This window comes from Pleurodeles waltl, chromosome 2_2, assembly GCF_031143425.1.
Source record: "Pleurodeles waltl isolate 20211129_DDA chromosome 2_2, aPleWal1.hap1.20221129, whole genome shotgun sequence".
NCBI classification, from domain to species: Eukaryota; Metazoa; Chordata; class Amphibia; order Caudata; family Salamandridae; genus Pleurodeles; species Pleurodeles waltl.
The window spans coordinates 1,041,797,991-1,041,816,525 of NC_090439.1; positions in this window are offsets into that span (position 1 = coordinate 1,041,797,991).

Genomic DNA, 18,535 nt, shown 5'->3' on the forward strand with positions numbered 1-18,535 from the left:
GTTCCCATGTCTCTTTGTTTCTCCTATTCTCTCATTTCAAATTTCTCTCTAACTTGTCAAATGTCTGTGTTGCATCTTTCTTTGCATTAACATCTGCCTTATCTCCTTCTGTCATTGGCCTCGCCCTTGCTTCATCTCTCATATCACCTCTCTTCCTCTCTGCTGCCGTTTTTCTCTCCACTCCGGTTTCTCTATCGTCATCTTTCTACCATCCCTTTTGAATTTCTATCTCAGTCAGAGAGATAGATGCACCTTTTTGAAAGTTTTTGCTTTTTATTTAAAAAAATTTGTGCCTTCATCCACAGGCTGCAATGTAACATGAAGGGCATCTCAGAAGAGACCCACCAGGTTATATATGTATCTTTGCAGCATTTTGTTCAGTTTGTTTTAGTGTATGTGCCTTGCACTGTTACATTAGTTTATAAAACAGAGAAATGTCCCTGTTGCCTGCAGACTACAGAAAGTAAACAAAGCTCCGAGAGCTCCGTTTAACTTATGTTCCTTGTACTGCCTTTGAGGTCAGGGGTCGCAAAGGCAGTACCAGGAGTCTGCAGCTGTGACTGCTGGGGACCCCTAAATTATGTCCATGCACAAGATATGATAAGACTAACTCTGCTGTGAATGACTTTCAATTTGAATTCGAGCTCATATTCATGGCACAGCCTGCAAGTGGCAAATAGATGGGCCCAGAAGTAAGCATGCTTAGAAAGATTATTGTTTCCTTTCACATGAAGTACTACAAGAAACTCATTATATTGTTTACATTTTTGAAATTGTAGTACGTATGTATAGTACACCCCCACTACATTGCATCCACTACATCATCAAAGGTAAGTTATCTAAAGGATCCTTAAGTTAAAAATACACATACCAGCTTCTGTCATATCGAAATACACACACACACACATAGACATGCACACATTTCCTATCCATCTACTAACTAGCACTTAGGATCTGATTTAAAGTTTGGTGGGCGGAGTATATTACCTCTGCCACCTTGATGGACTACTGCCCTCCAAATTTAGAGATGACCTCTAGCCTAGCTTTCATCTCTGTGCAGTGAAGGGAACCATCATCACAGCGGTTCCGTTCAATGTACTAAAGGTTTGGTTGACAACTGTTGTTATTTTTAACAGCCACCCACCAAACATCTAACTTTTTTTTGTTTTTGAAAAACCTTTTTGAAGCCGGAGCTTATTCCAAGGGTGTTGGGGTGATTAGAGTTCTTTTCCTGTCCCCTCTGCCGGTTTGCTCTTGCAGTGATGGACAGGAAAAAAAGACATTACAAAGTCCCCTCTTAGTAGGGTGGACGGCATAATGTTCTTCCTCTAATGGCCCCTACTCTGTCAGATCACCGCAGGAAGCATACCATCAATGAGTGCTCCATTAAAAAAGTGGAAAACTTAAGGTCCATACATCTCTAATTGAAATGGGTGGGCCAAGGGTTTGGAGTTCAGGGTAGTCCATAGTGTTTGAAACAAACTCTAAATTATGTTGCTTAAGCATCTGATCTTTAACTCCTTTTTGCTCCAGACTCAGTCATAAAAGCACATCTCTGTTCCTAACACACTGTGGTCTAGATGTACAAAGAGCTAATCACAAAAATCGGGTCTCAATTGGCAACTAGTATTTTGTTTTCCAGTAAACAATTTTAAGAACTGATCTATCTATTAATAGGTTGGTTCATAAAATCACAATTCAGACTAGGTTTAAATCTGACTTGCCGCTTGAATATTAATGAGGTGGGTAACAAATTGCAGCTCACTCCTACTGGAGGCCCTTGCAGGGATAGTGGCTTGCTAGGGTCAGCAGAGCAGTATGTCATTGATTGCCTTTTAATTACACTTTTTGTGTTTTTTATGCAACCTGTTTTCCTTAAGTGAGATTGGGCTTCTTTTTTAACATAAAAGTTTTCGTTTTCTTAAAAAAGCTTGTTTAAGGATTTTGTGAATGCATAACCACCCCAGCTTCAATGAGGGTCACAAAACATCGATACATCTCATATTGATCCTGTTTTCAGTAATCAGTATGGGGACAAAATCCCACTGTTGGAGTCTGCCAACATTTACTGACTCCTAAAATGAGGCTAGAACATTCAAAAAAAATATTTCTATGGTCATAAACTTGAAATCTCAGTATTTATGACCATAAAAATGCTTAGGGGCAGATTTATGGAAAGTGGTGCCACACCGAGTGCAGCGCCAATTTCCCTGTGCCCTTAGCACCCTCCTCCCGCCACCATGTGTGTGCCGTATTTAAAGTACAGCACGCCAGAGGGCTTGGTAGGGTGGAATAGCGTCATTTTTCATGACGCTATTGATGTACTCTGCAGGAGTAATGCCAAAATATTGGTGCTAATCCTGCAGAGAACATAGGGCCCCATTTTAAAGAATGTAAGCCCCCTTTTAACGCCTGCTCTTGAGCAGGCGTTAAACGTGGCATAAAAAATGGCATAGATTTGTCATAGATTTCTTTACACCATTTTTCTGGCTCCACTAATGGGGGATTGCCCCCTTTGCATACATTATGCCTGGCACAGGCATAATGTAGCACAAAGGGTTACAGAGTGCCGCAATGCATGTGCGCCACCCTGAAAATAAGGCGAATGGATTTCGGCCTAGTTGGGCCACATTAATGTAAAAAACAATGACGTCAATGTGGCACTGGGTGGCACTAGGGCATTATAAATATGCCCCTTAGTACTTCTAACCGTCATACGCTTAAAAACCCACTTGGCAGACACATACCCAAAGAATAGCATGTTGGTCCAGATTGTTTAAAGTTGTGAGCAGAACTATACAAGAAGTTGGACGAAATGAAGTAGTTGCATCAAAAGGGGGGTTTGGCTATCAATAAGCATTTAATCATTCATCCTTTCTATGGCACTATTGTCAGTCAGTGGTTCAGAATGCAAGAACAAACAGAAGACTGCCACTGAATGCTCAATGCTCTTCATGGTAGTTCACCTTGAAATACCCCATTTGCAGGAGTTGTTGGTAAGTTAATCAAATTGAGGTATAGCACATTTGTATCTTTCATTACTCCAAGTAAAATCCCAGATACCGACCAAAACACAAACTTTAAACAGTCATAGACATGACTTGCTCTGAGGTGCTTAAAAAACGTTACGTTTGACTTGCTTTGCACCAAATCTCCTCATCACTAAAAAGAAATTGATTTCATGCTGTTAAAGATCATAGGAAATTTCCATCTAAAACACATGTGGAACATGTACGTGAAACTGCACAATGCATGTCAGGAGTAGGGAAAATGTGTTCTGGTGTAAGAAGTTGAGAGCATATTAATGAGCTCCTTGTGCACCTGTTGCATCACTTTTTGTAATGCAACGGCAGCGCAAACCTTGAACTCATATCTGTGAGGCCACTTTGCGCAACTTTGAATGGCCTAATAGATATGGAGTAAGGCAAGGTAGCGCAAATCGCTGAGGTATTCCCATCCATCACCCATGGATTTTGACAGATTCCCAGAATTACAAGAGCTTGTAAACCTGGGGATGCGCCAAAACTTAAGGCCTTCCCAGGGGAGGCGCAACACGGAGAAATATCTTTATTTTTCCTAATGTATTCCTCCTTTTTAGGGTTGAGCATGCGCAAGCGCTCTGGACCATGTTGTAATCTATCTGTGGGCTTCTAACCATGCCCATGCCACACCCATCACTTTCATTAGTTCGTGGGCTTAACTTTTAAAAATCAATTGATTCTATTTGTGAAAGGCATGCATACGTCATGCCTTTTCCAGTGTTTAGCCCTCCTCGAGTGCACCAGTAAACTACAGAAAACATACAAGGCTCCGTGTTTTCAACTGATTACTGGACTACTTTAACTTTTCATTACCTGTGCAGCACGATCTTACTAAGCAGAAGTTGAGCGCTTTGCATGAGATTGACCCTCAAATGGATAATTGCACTTTTGCTGGTTACATGGAAAATTGCACTTTGTCGGTAAGATGAATAATTGCATTTTTGCGGATAACTTTCACTGCGAGCAACTTCTGATCCCTTTTCTTTGCCTCCTTAACACTCATGGCAGCCATCAGCTCGCATATGGGAAACTATTTTAATTTTTATTATTAGTTTATGTGTCAAGAAAAGTCTGGTTAGGAGTTTACAATGCTAATAGCTCTAGCGCGAGCAAACTTGAGACCTGTTGCATTGCAAATGCTTGTTATATGTGTGCTGCAGAATGCACACATATAAAGAGGAAAAAGCCTCCCAGGATTGTTTTTGTGACAAAAGGTGCCCCTTCCTGCACAAAAACAATCCTACATGCAATGCAGACATCCTGGCACAATGATGCAGGGGTGCTTGCATTGGTGCTAGGCAGCCCTTTATGCGCCAGCGCAGAGGGAAAGGACAGGAATGCACTGTATGCCAGAGATAGGGTGCATTCCTGCCTTTGCAGTTTGACGTAGGCCAGCAGAGTAAGGTGACTTGCTGTGCTGCTCTGCACCAAATCCCCATAAATATGCCTCCAGGGTAGGTGCTATATATTTATTTCTCCTTGTTTTTTCCTCTTCTGTGTGTGCTGCATTCTGAATGTCATAAACAGCACAAAGAAATGCATATGGGAGGAATTTAACAAAACTTTAGAGCTTTAGGAACCCCTTAATGCATATGCAATGTGATATATGGAGTGAAAATATCATTGTCTCTGTTTTCACTCTCTAAACATTTAGGGGCATATATGAAATGGCCAGAACACCGGCCCCAAATATGGACTACCCCAAGCAATTCATCCTTTGCCCTGTTATATTTTACCAAGGCTGCTAATAAAAAGATAAAGGAAGAAATGCCACAGCATCGCCTCCCCCCCCCCCCCGATTTTTCTGCACTGCATTGAATTCGAATTCGTAAAGATGAGCATGTGTCATGTCAGAGGTTTTTGTGGGATCCGGGGGTAAAACAATTGTGGGCCCCACAGAGCAGCTAATAAACATGGCAGCCTTTCCATTATCCATATATTAATGTTGCAGCAAAGCAGGGGGCTCTAAAAAGCGCAGGGCCTGTGGAAAGGTCCCCTTCCCCCGAAGCGCTGTGTGCAAGATCTTTGCTCCCTATTTACTATCCACAGTTGAAGGGTGAGAAGACGTGATTGACTGCTTTCTAATAGACTTTCAAGACTTTTATCTCACAGGACATGTCCAGGACTCTCCACAACAGTCATAGATGAGGCAATCACGTTTCAGTGACATGTGCTTCGAAGAAAGGGAATGTTTGCCGTGCGTGATTTAAGTGCAATATTTTATCCGAGGCCAGTTCCAAACAGATATCGTCCACTGAGGGCAAATCCAACGTAGCGACCAAGGAGTATTAGACACAGATATATTTTCGTCCTTAGTCGCTGACATTTTGAGTCTAATGAAATGCAGTCTGTATCCTGAAGTAAAATTATTGCTTTGTGTACGGGTTACTAGCAAAGCTTACAAAAGATGAACCACTGGCATGCTTCGATAGCACCATTATAACCCGCTCTTTTCTTTGGTAATGGTGCTTAGTGCATGCTATTTCTCTACACTCCTTTACCTTTAGTCACACATTTTTCTTTGAATTTTTACAAGATTTTACAAAAAAGTTGCATGTTCCTGATATTATTAGGTCTAGGTAGAGACATATGTAACTGCCTGCCAGAAATCATGCTTTAAAAAAAGAAAGAACAAAGGAGTATATAGTGAGGGGTTTGGGAAGACTCATTCATCTTCAACTGGGAGATGACCAGTTGATTGCCCAGAAGTATAATGATATCACCTAGGGAATGATGCACTAATTTATAGCCTTGCTAGGGACAGCTGTGGCATAGCAAATATGATTAACTGAAAAGCATAAACATCACGGGGGCTGGGGTCAGCCTTAATTGCACCCCCCCCCAGCAGTCTCAGTATGAGCAACCAAAGAAGTAACCACAGCTGTAACCACATCACAGACGACAGCAATGATGACGTCAGTCACCACCGCAAACGAAATAACAACAAACTGAGCTGCAGCAATGAACAAAGCTTCCAGCAAGCTAGTGACAACAGTAGTGACTGTTGGAGTGTAGTTTTTATAATCAAATTAACAAAGAAGTGTTTGCAAATTAGTGCCTAATGATGCCGCATAGAAAATGTATTGCTGTGTTTTATTAAACGTGTGTTTGAAATGTGCCCACAGGGAGTGGCCATCAACATATATGATGATAAATTAAACTGACTAATATTGAGATATTAATGTACTAATGTATGATTTTGTATTAGTATTTAGGACTATATGTTAAGGTTTTGCGGAAATTAATTACTAGGCCTTAGTTAGCATGAGGCAGGGTCTAGCAGTCTGGTTTTCATATTAAATGTGTTTTTCAAACGTGCAATGTGCTGACTTGTTGAAGGACATGTAGCCGTACTTTTCCAGAAGCTAGAAGATGTGTGTAGCCGTAGTAAATTCTTTCTCATGAGACTCAACTTGCTCAAGGAGACATTCTTGCCGAATACAACAGTGTGAACTTGCAACAGGTACACGGTCGACTGAACGGGTATAGACAATGGAACTACTGACTGGGTCTGTGAGAGGACCGCGAGAACATGAAATTGTACATGACATTCTACCCATTGGAGACATCAATTACAGGAGCCAATAAACTATGTGGGAACTGTTATGAGGTGACAATTTTAATGAGACGACAAGTAAACCATTGGAGGGAGATAATGGTGCACCAAAATCTGCCCAATTGGAAATTAGGGGACTGTACAAGTTCGATATAATTCTTGGACACAGGGAGAGACCAGCCATTATGAGCCATTATATGCCATTCTGAGCCTTTTTGATATAGCCATTGCCTAGACACTTTATCACTCTGTCTTAACTTAAAGACTTTGCGGTTTGATTCTTCGAACCATCTTCACCTTGCTTAACCCGTTCTATACTTTTCCTCCTTATGAGGGAAGTGTCCCTTATTGCCCGTTTTACTGAACTTTGCTGAGTTTCCCGGCTGATGGCGAATCAACTGATGTAATGAGAATGAAGACTGACTCTGTATGCTGACCCATTATGGAGGGTAACTATATGAAAATGAAATTGTAATTGTCTGTTTGCCTTTTCTCTCTAGGTACCAACTGCTTCTTTTGATAGAGACCATAGCTAGATGTTTTCTAAATTTGAGTTGCCAAATTGTTTTGCATGAAGCCCAACATGCTAATGCTGATTCGAGGTTAGTTAAGGAATTGAGTAAACGGACGCAAATAGACAAAGGACTGAATCAATGTTTTGTTGAATAATGCGCTAATGATACTCTGCTAAAGTTAACCCATGTTGACGTCGTGCTTTGTTCTAATGTTCATGATTCTTGCTTTGATGCTTTTGAGACTAATAAACTTGCTAGTAGATTGTAACCAATATGTAATAAATATCAAAATCCTTATACATTCTGTGTGGTTATTCATGACTGAAAGGTCATGGGGTGTCTCGATTCTCATTAATGTCATTATTTAGATTGAATCGATTTGTCATGGTGAATATCAATGATGTTATTTGATCTATTGATTGGTATGTTGATTAATTGTCTCGTCCTAAGGTGTCTTCAATCAGGGTCAAAAGATTTATTGGCCTAAAACGAGTCCCAGTCTAAGTAAGTTATTTAGTAAGGGACGCGTTATCATGACCACAGCTGTAACCTGGGAAGGAACAACAGAAATAGCTTCTACCACTTCAGAGAGTTGGAGTAATAGTTGAAGAGGGTAAGAACCAACTTCAGATAATAATCATGATTCTTGTCAGGGTGAATCAATAAAGTAAATAAATAAACCTGAGCTCAACTCCCTGGTAGCTGGGGCAAGGAGGAGACAGGCTTAACTTATTTTGGAATGCTCATTAAACAAAATTACACCAAAATGACAAAAATCCAATAAAAGGAACCAAAAGTATGATTTTTTTAAAAGTTTGTATTTAAAAATACTGCCAAAAAGCACTGAGTGCCTACACCAGGAAACTGATCTTGCTGGGCCGGGACAAGGGTAACATTTAAGGTCAAGCATGAGAATCGCAGATCACATACATGGACGAGGTTCATTCCAGTCCCAATTTCACTTAGAAACTTATATGCAAGTAGAACTTCTTCAGTGGGGCCAGGCAACCAACTGCATCGAGGAAGGGCTTGAAGATAACGAAGAAATGTGGCACAAGGTCACAGAGTCTGCTTGGCGTTGGGTCCGATGAAGCCATTGATGAAGGCTGTTGGCATTACTTGGTGGCTGCTCAGTGCTGAGTACAGTGAAGCTGTCAATTGGGTCCTGCTCAGCGGCGAGTCTGGGAAAGCCATTGATCGGATACTGCTCCGTGTAAAATCTGATGAAACTGTTGATGGAGGTTGTCAGCATCAATGTTTTGTGTTGAGTTTAGTGAAGCTTTCAGTTCGGCAGGGACGATGGCACTCTGACCACAGTCAAGGGTCCATGACCTTGGGGACATAATTTGGGGGTCAGGACTCACTTCCACAGAGGCCAGCAGAAAGGGCCAGGTCAGGGCCAGTTGGGACTGGTCAGCTGGACAGTAGAAAAGTACTCTGGAAGATTGTTGTAGCCCTGTAGCTCAAACAGAAGGTCAGTCAGTTGACACTTGGAGTCACTTCTGGAGCCTTGGGTTGAAGGCAAGCAGGTCCAGTCTTCCTTACGGTTTTCCAAAAAGCATGGTAGTCTTTCTTATGATTCTTCTCAAGTCCAGAAAGACATTTATGCCTAGTGTCAGTCATGGGTGGAAGCAACCAATGGACACACCATAGCAAATGAGATAAGATTCCTGTGAACTATCCCACAGTGCCCTCTGTACCTAATTCCAAGATGGCAGGAACTTTCTTCCCTTAGTCAGCATTCCCTGTGCACACCCAAAGGTGTTGATATAAAAGTGGACAAACCCACCCTTGTTGTCACTCCAAACCATCTCTAAGGCAACTCCCCTTCCACTGGGTTTGGAGCCAAGCTGACTAGCAGGACAAAGATAGGGGACAGGTTTGGTTTCAGGTTCATCTGCTCGTGACAAGGTCAGCCTCATTGAAGTGTAACTAATTCTTAGACAGAGCACCCACACATCCTTTGTCTAGGAGCAATCCACATCTCACTACAGGGGAGTCATCAGCTGTCAGGTGACAGTGACATTGACAGAAAGGCTTCAAGATGTTTAGGCAAGGAGAGGTAACTTTTGTGAAAGTATATTTTTGAACATAGTTAGTCAAAATTTGATTTCGCCATTACATTAGATTTTGAATATTAAAGTGAGTCCTTGAATTCTATTTTTACCTTCTTGCAACTCAAAATTGTCATGATACTTGGTTGTAATATAATCCAGTGGTTTCCTATGCGGCAGCTAACTTTGGCATAGTGAGTAGGGCTAGTTTGTCCAGGGATAGCTGAAGGGTAGTATTTATTTGGGGGAGCAACAGTCTATCTGCAGAGCTTACCGCCAATCTGCCCCCTACAAGGAGGCAGAAAGCCCAGAAAATCTGGATCCCAGAAAAGAAGGGCTAAGGGGGCTGGCTTCCCAGGTATCGAGCTGTGCCTCCACCCAAGAATGGGCCCAATAGTCTCTTTGCTCCCTCTTTTGGGTAGATTAAAGGAGTTTACCCACAGTCTGCCCCACTGGGGGCATAAAGCCAACGGTACACCAGGGATATATTTTGGTTGTGGAAACAAAATATGGCATGTGAGTGGACCACCCTGGTGTTGGGCTTAACCTCCAGCCCTAAAAGTTGAAGGTTTTTTTCTGCCCATCAGGGGCATCCCCATTTACATGGCAAACAAGAGCACATTTTTATTTCTTTGGGCATAGTTTTGACATATGGACCAAATGAGTAGGACTAAATAGAAGTTTCCTCCTCATGCCAAGGTGAATGGAAACATTATTCAGCCCATGCTCTGCCACCCAGGGAAACCAACTAAACCCAGACATTTTGAAAACTAGGCACCCAGGTGGCTGAAGGGCTGTATACCTTATGGATCCCAAAATTGTTTTCTTCCCCACTATGTCTTAAATACAATACCTCAAACGTTATCTAATATCACATATTTCCTTCATATGTCTGTGAAGGAAAGTTTCAAAATCGGTGAGTAATCAAAAATTTCTTATCACTCAGCATTCCCAACCTGTCAGGATAATAGTGGCACCCAAGAGATGTGACTGGGCATAGCACCTTGAATACAAAGGACTCAAAACCCAACATGGAGAAATCAGCAACAGGGTTAGTGGCTGTATTTTGGCCCAGGTTCTGAGGCTGCCCAGGGAAAGATAGCAAACCCTGACATTTCTGAAAATTAGTCCCCCAGGGGAATTTAAGGTGGTGTTCCTCAAGTGGCTCCCATGATGTATTCCTACATACAATGACCTGTAATCCTCAAACATTTGCCTAAAATTCCACATTTGCCTCGAAGGTCTAAGACATAAAGTTACAAAATCTGCAGGAACCCACAATGTTTCTATTGCCCAGAATTCCTTCACTTGTCCTGATAAAAATCCTTCCCCATTTGTGTGGCTGGGCCTAGTGCCTGTGACAACAACAGATCACACCAAAGTTGCCAAGGTTTCCCCTGGAAGACCAATAGTATCGGCTATGGATTCCTTGCTAGAAAACACCTCTAAATATATTGACCATTATCTCTGACCATTTGTAGAAACATTACCATCATATGTGAAAGACACCACACATTTCTTAAATATTGTGGAAGGCACACAGTGGGAAGATGATTACCTGCTTTTGACATTGGATGTTACCAGTTTATATACCTGCATCCACCATAATTTAGGTGTGAAAGCAAACAGGCATTATATGCATTCTTAATCTGTCTCTTTGCTTTTCCACACTGAAATGCTATGTGATATGATTAGCTATTGTCTGAATAACAACTTTTATATTTTTGATAATCAAATATACACACAGCTTCAGAACACTGCAATGGGTACTTGCTTTGCGCCCAGCTAGGCAAACTTATTTATGGGCTAGTGGGAGGAGCAGGTATCAGTGGAGATACTGGACTTCAAAGAAAGAGTAGTCCTCTTGTGTCGCTATATAGACAACAAATTTGTGATCTGGTGAGGGGATGAAACATCTGCTCAGGGATTTGTGATAAAACTAAATCAAAATAATTGCAACTTGAAATTTGTTGCACATCACAGTGATTCATACATTGAGTATTTGGATGTAGAGGATGTGGTGGAGAAAGAGTCTTTGACAACAAAATTACACAGAAAAAAGACAGCTGGGAACAGCTTACTTAATGCTCAGAGTGCACATCCATCTAGTTTAATCAACAGCATTCCTTATGGAGAGCTACTAAGAGCAAGATGGATTTGAAGCTCTACAAAGGATTATGAAATAGAGAGTAACATCATGTGTAAGAGGTTTAAAGAAAGAGGTTACAGCTTGAATACCCTTATGCAGGCCAAACAGAAAGTTGATACAATTTCCTGAAAAAGTGTACTATATAAGACCAGTAACATCAGGGATTAAACCAATACAGTGAGATTTATTACTCCTTATTGTAGTCAATCCTATAACATTAGAAAGATCTTTGAGAAAAGTTGGTAAATTTTACAAACTGACTCTATACTAAGAAATTATATACATGAAACACCACAGATGACATTTCCTAAGAATACATCTCTTAGAGATGAAATCAGCGCCAATATAGGGACATATGAGAGGATAATGATAAGGCGTAATACGCTTCCATCTGGTTTTTATTGTTGTATGAAAAATCCTGCTTGTAAGAACAGTGAAAACTGTAAAAAAAAAACTAAGAGTGGGAAATAATAACAACGAGCATTACAATAAAGGACACTACAATTGTAACCCAGAGAAAAGACTGTTGGAACACAAGAGAAGAATAAAGAATTATGATCAGAGTTATCCGGTAGCAAGACATTTCCATGATTATCATTGTGGAAATGAAAATCTACTCTGATTTGTAGTGATAGACCCGTTTGAGATTAATATTCGGGGAGGAGACAGAGAACATGGCTAAAGAATATTGGAATCAAAATAAATAATACAATTTGACACTGGATCCCCTGGCATTAAATTCGAGTGAGGAATTAAACATTCATTTGGGATAAATTCAGAGATATGTATAGAGCTTCTTGGAAAGTGTTTTTAAAGATTTTAACAATTTTGTTTTAAAGTATTACTATAAGTGTGGGGATGTTTTTCATTATATGTTTTTTATTTCACACAGGTGGTGATAATCTGAACATTGGTGGGACTGTTTCAAGTTTGGTTAAACAGCATATTTGGTCTTAACATCATGATGAACCATTTGACTATTATGGTCATCATTTTGTATATAATTGTGGGACAAAATGAATCATTCACCTATGCGAATATTTTATAGTCCATTTGAATACGCTTACAACCGTATATTTGGAAACTACTCTGTGGATTTATGATCTTAGCTGACCCAATATAGATGCAACAACCAATTCTGGAATGCCCACTTGGGCTTGATCAACATTTCGATTTTTCCAAAAGACAAGGCTCATATTTGTTTTAAATGTTGCAAAAATTAAGAACTAACCATGATCAAACAGATCAGTTGTTTCTGCAATTATACAAATAAAGAATTATATATGGAAATAACATTGGCATTGCCCACAGGGTCACGAGTGGGAAGAAACGTTATTGCGATATTTAAAATCCAGGGACAGTGTGATATGCACTAGAACTAAGTAAATTATGATTGTATTTAACGCTGATATTCATGTAAGTTTACAGCTAATCAATGATTTTGTAGCAATAAAAATGTATAGTAAAAATGTGTTTTAAATTTAAAGAAAGCTCAACTCTTTATAGGTGAACATTAATTCATAATCCCACAGTAATTATATTTATATATATAACAAAAATTATATTTGTATATAACAAGAATAAAAAGAAACACAGTTCTAAGATGTCCGCCATCATTCTGGGGTACATTGCAGTGTACACAAATCATTGTCTTTTGTCTATGGCATTTAAACATGTAATGGTATTCCCACTCCATCTGTGAGCAAGGATATGGCTGAAACACGTTGGAAGGGAAATGTTTCCCTGAAAACAAGACTTAATAAATTCACAACAGCGCAATAGTGTCCCAGCTTTTCCTTGTACGAAAGCATTTGGATCGATGTGTTTGAAGTTTCCGTAACCCAGTAGGGACCGCTGCGCTTCTTTAGAAATATATTTTTAACATATTATAAATGTGTATTTTCTCAATTTAAATTAAATGTGTAATATAAGGTGTTATTTACAATACGCATATATATTTTATATATTTTAAATGTGTGTTTATATAAGTAGTTGTGGTTTTATATGCTATGTATGCATAAATACATATATACACACATACAAAATAAATATGTCCACATTGGTATACACATGATTGCAATTTTGGAATATAGATTAAAAAATGTTAATTAATGTATATATCTATGTGTGCATATACATTTTTGTGTCTCTTAGTTATGTATTTATTTTGTATTATTTTTATAACATATGTAACAAAAAATGAGTTTTTGAAATATGTGGATAGTTATAGTTAGGATCACATTTCCATAAGGCATGGCTATTTTGATTTGATAATAACTTTAGCACCATTTGACAAATCCCCCGGGGTTAGTTGTCTGTGTTTTTGGGAGGACAGCATGCAGTCACCCTCCCTGACCCTTCAGAAGGCCTTGGGGACCCTATTCCCTTAGGCCAATATGATTTTAAATGGGGAGCGGCGCCTCTCTGAGCCTTCAGTAGCCCCAGTGACCCCATTCCCAGGCTAATATGCTTATATATGGGGCGGGAGGTGCAATTTCCCTCCCCGAGATATAAAATGGCCCAGAAACAACAAATGCTGTGGGTGGCCTGATCCCACCTGGGACGCCCACAGCAAATACATGCCTTGGGACTATGAGGGGAGCCCAGAGCCCCCGCAATCCCTGCTGGCTCCCTAGCCTTCACCCATCCCAGGTGCGGTGGGAGCCTTATACATTTTTCTCCCTACCGGCGGGAGCAGCTTCCTCAGGTTCCACCGAGTGGTAGCAAACTTGTGTTCCCTGATTCAGGAGATCAACCAGGGAGTTTAAGTTCTCCCGGTCTGTACTCTTGCAGACAGGGAACTAAAAGTTTCCAGGGGATGGTGTTGCTTGTGCCCCAGGGGATCGGGTGTCCTCAGTGACTGGATGGCTTGAAGATGGGGGCCATTTAGTGGGACGGGGAGAGGACCATATGCCTCCTTCCCCATTAACATTAAGTGAATGGTCCCGGGAGATGGGATCCCCCGCCCATGAAATGGCTTGGGGAAGGGGGGGGTCACACCTCCCTTCAAATAAAAAAAAAAAGAAAACAGTGAATGTGAAATGAGCGGAGTAGCCACTCATTTCACATTCACTGCCACAGTACGGGGTCCCCCCATATTGCCTGCAAGGGCTTTAAAAAAATATATTTTTTTAAGCTGATGAGGCACTAAGAATGAGACAGGGACACCACCATGCTTTCTTTAAAAAAAATTATGGGGCTTTAGAGAGAACAATACCCCCCAACAACATTTTAAAGAATTGCAGTAATTCTGCTCAGTCATTGAATTACATGAACTCAGAAAAGCTTACCATATGTTTGATAGCATTCCGAGCTGTTGCTGTATGCTCATCAGCTGGAGTGCAGGGACCCCTAGTGGTTGGTTCTATTGCTGCACTTTGTGATGTTTTCTTGAACATATTTTGTGTCAATCACTATTATTAAACTTTGAAATATGGGAATCTATGAAATATACATTTGATCATAATTACCATATTTAGCATATATCGAGGTGCATGGATGTCTGCATTGGCGCTAGATGGCTCAAAGTGTGCCAGCACAAGGAGAGGACAGGAATGCACCATATAATATTAAATATGGAATATTTCTGCCTTCTCAATCAGCCAGCGCAGCGCGGCACAGCACAGCAATTTGGCTTGCTGCGCTGCATTGTGTGACATGTTGATGAATATGCCACTCAATTTGGAGTCATACTCAGGGTCGGATCTGAGGATGGAGTAGGAGGAATGAAAGCCCCTTTAGGATGTCTCCATTTATGCTGCATGACAAACTCAACCAAATTGTGCATCATTAATTTAATGTACCATATTCATCAATGTCAATATGTATTTAAATGTAGTAGCTCATTAATTAATTAACACATATTAGGCATTTTGTGCAAGTTTCACTACGTAAAATCATTTTATCTTTTTATCCTTTTTAGTTGAAATATCTATTTTTGATGATGGTGGTGAGCATGGATTAATTCATATCACTCACTGCTACTGCTTTATGGGAAGTAAGTATGGGAAAACATTTTGCTCTCTGACCAAGAATCATGTCAAAAAGGTTCTAATCGCCCAAGGGGACCAACTGTACTTTGTGTTGAAGACTATAATTCATGTTCTTTTTAGCTTGGCTCATCCAGTTACTCATGCTAGATGACCTGCCCCTGGGGCACATTCCCAGTGGGATAGAGCCACACAGCTGTGGCCCCTGAAAATGGAGGCAATTGTGGTGGAGGACCGCCAGCTGGTGATGCTCAAGAAGAACTATGTGGAAGAATCAGCTGTCAAATCCTCAGGCCAACAGCCAAAGGGAGACTGACAGTGACATTGCCACCAGTACAGGCAGCCAAAGGTCACAGGTAACCCAAGCCAACCACACAACCACCAAAGACTCTGTCCTCCTGGAGTAAATCTCAGGGGACCTGGAGGAGATTAAGCATGGCCAGCAGAACCTTTTGAGCCAGTTGGAGGCCATGGAGTCCTATTTTTTTATAAGGAAGGGTTGGACTTGTGAAGGATGGCGGTGGAATGGACAGTTGTGGGAGATGAAGGTGGGAAAGATAGTTGGGGAGAGGGTGATGGATTGTATGTTGGTTGGATTTGGGTGAGGTGGTGGACCTGTTGTGGGAGGAGAGGATGGGAAGGACAGTTGGGAGCAGTGCATTTTGTCCTGTTTTGATTTGGGTGAGAGGGTGGGCCAGTTGTGGGACAAGGGAGTGGGACTTTTATGCATTTTTCTAAATAAATGGGTTTATAAATCGGTTTATCGTCATGAGAGTAGCATCACACACAGGTAAAGAGGAAGCACTGCCAATGCAATGATGACAGAATCTGTTCTCTGCACCTGTCCCATCAAAAACCCATTGTCACACTGTGTATTTCCCTTTCCCCCTTCAAGATTTTTCATTTCCTTCCCTATCTCCTTTGCCATGTGTTGTTAAGGAGGATACTCTACCTCTTTAAGTCCAGAACCCCAAGCAAAAACTGTTGTAAAACAGAATATGAATGACCATCCCACCCTTGCTTGATCAGACTGTGCAGCACCTACCCTTCCATCAGTATCAATAACATTTCTATATTACTTACTTCTCTTGCCCCACGCTCTGTAACTAATAATCTCTCATGGGGTCCATCAACAGCACACAGGAAATACACAAATGCTTTCTTCCAGAGAGCTTCTATTCTTACCTGAGTAGATAGAGCAATGTTTGCTACCTTCCTATAATCAGTCCATACCTCAATGCAGGGTTTTGGAAAGGTCCTTTGTAATGCTAATGCTAGTGGTGGTGGACCAACTGCACTAATAAGGACAACATCACAGGACTTGTAACAGGACATCTTTCTTAGTCCAAGTTAATCGGATGAAGTGAACTAGTATACCACATCCAGCAAGTAGATTAAAAGAAATTATAGAATGAGTGAAAAGTCCAAAACTGAGACTACCATGATCAAACAACAATTATCAACAAAGTCCTTAGTTACTTACTAAAGTAAGCATAATGTTCCGCTTTAGCCTTTCAGGAGTCAGGAAGACTTAGTAGAAGGTTACTTCTGTAGAAAACATGCCACATAGACTGTGGAAAAATTGCACATTACCTATCCTTGGGCATGTATTGCTCTAATTATGTCTCTGCACTATGATGTGCCTTTTATGCCTGCGTAGGAAGGGCAACATGGCTACTTGTCAATCTTGATAACCATCTTCTTTAACAGTTTCCGTCTCTTTAACAACATTCATCCTCCACCAAGTGTGAGATCTGGTGATGGTAGAAATTAACACAAAGCTCAGCTGATCACACATCCTTGAGGAACGGTTAGGAATTTTATGAATGGATAGTTAAGGGGAATTAGAGAAAGGTGAGAGGTAGTCAGACACAATATTCATCAAGTCAATGATGCCATCACATCTGTTGTGGGAGGTAGATAACAGTAAACAGAATCAAACAGTCCTTCAGCCCCCAGATTCCACATTTTCTAATCAATTTGTTACATAGGTATGAAAAATGCAATAAAGGGAGGATAGTTTAAACAGGAAGGATTGTTTAAACAATAATTGTTGTTAGGAAAAGAAAAATGATACTGTATAAAGATGGACGTGCATCTACATGCTTCTGTTATTGTCCATCTTAGTTGCAGTGGTAAACCGCATAGATGGAGTGCCCCGCAAGCATTTTTATTCAGACTGAATCACCTGGGGATGTGCAACAATAAAAGGACAATTTGGAGACACAAGGTAAACATCATGGTGGTTGAGAAGCAAGAGGGCATAGGCTTATGCGGTCATGTGCTATTAACTGAGAAGAACAATTCTCGTACCACCAATCCCAGACAACTAGTTTAATATTATCAGCTGATTACTCTAACAATACCAACATCTTGCTGTTTCCAGTCAAGCAGATCACAAGTTAAATACTTATTTAGAGTTTTGCCACTAGCCTGCATTTTTCTAAACCACATATCTCTCAAGTTCACAGGTGTAGGCCTCTGATAACTCTTGTTACCATTGAAGCAGAAAGGCACTGGTCCTTTTTCTGGTCTTTGCTAATAGTACTTTAAGATTTATTTCACACAAAAGAGGTAGACCTTTAGTTTTGACAAACAAATTGAAAAGAATTTCAAGATTAGATTAGTCTTGGATAATAAACTGACTGGTTGTAGAAGAACATAAAGATGATGGACTTAAATTAATGGAAAGAAAATAAAAGTATATATCTGTCCGTAATTGCCTCTACAGCTGGCAGCACTAGGATGACTTGGAAATGGGGTAGTATTTCAAGAAGGGAGTTAAGTGGCAGATTGTCCGGAACACCGTGGAGGGTTGGGGACAGTAAGATTTTTCCTGCAGCAATTTTCAATAATTGGCTTCAGACTTCACTTGATAAAGTAGCACCGATCAGGGAAATAAATAAGGGAACGAGCAAAAGCTCCGCACAGTGGTTCATGTAGCATTTGGAAATCCTTCAAAGGCAGTGCCATAAGCAAGAAAAGAGGTAGAGATTAGGCCCCAGTTTGGAGGAAAAATCAAAACATAAAGATTTGATAAAAAGGTATAAGATCACTATAAAGGAAACAAAGACTGTCTTCTTCTTCTCTCAGAAAATCAAGAAGGCCATAAATTATCAATGCAAACTGTTTAAAAGAGTAAACGTGTTATCATCCCCTCATCGCAACTAGACTTGGAGAATTCCCAGAACTTCTGTGACAAAATAGCACCATATTTTAGGGACAAAATTC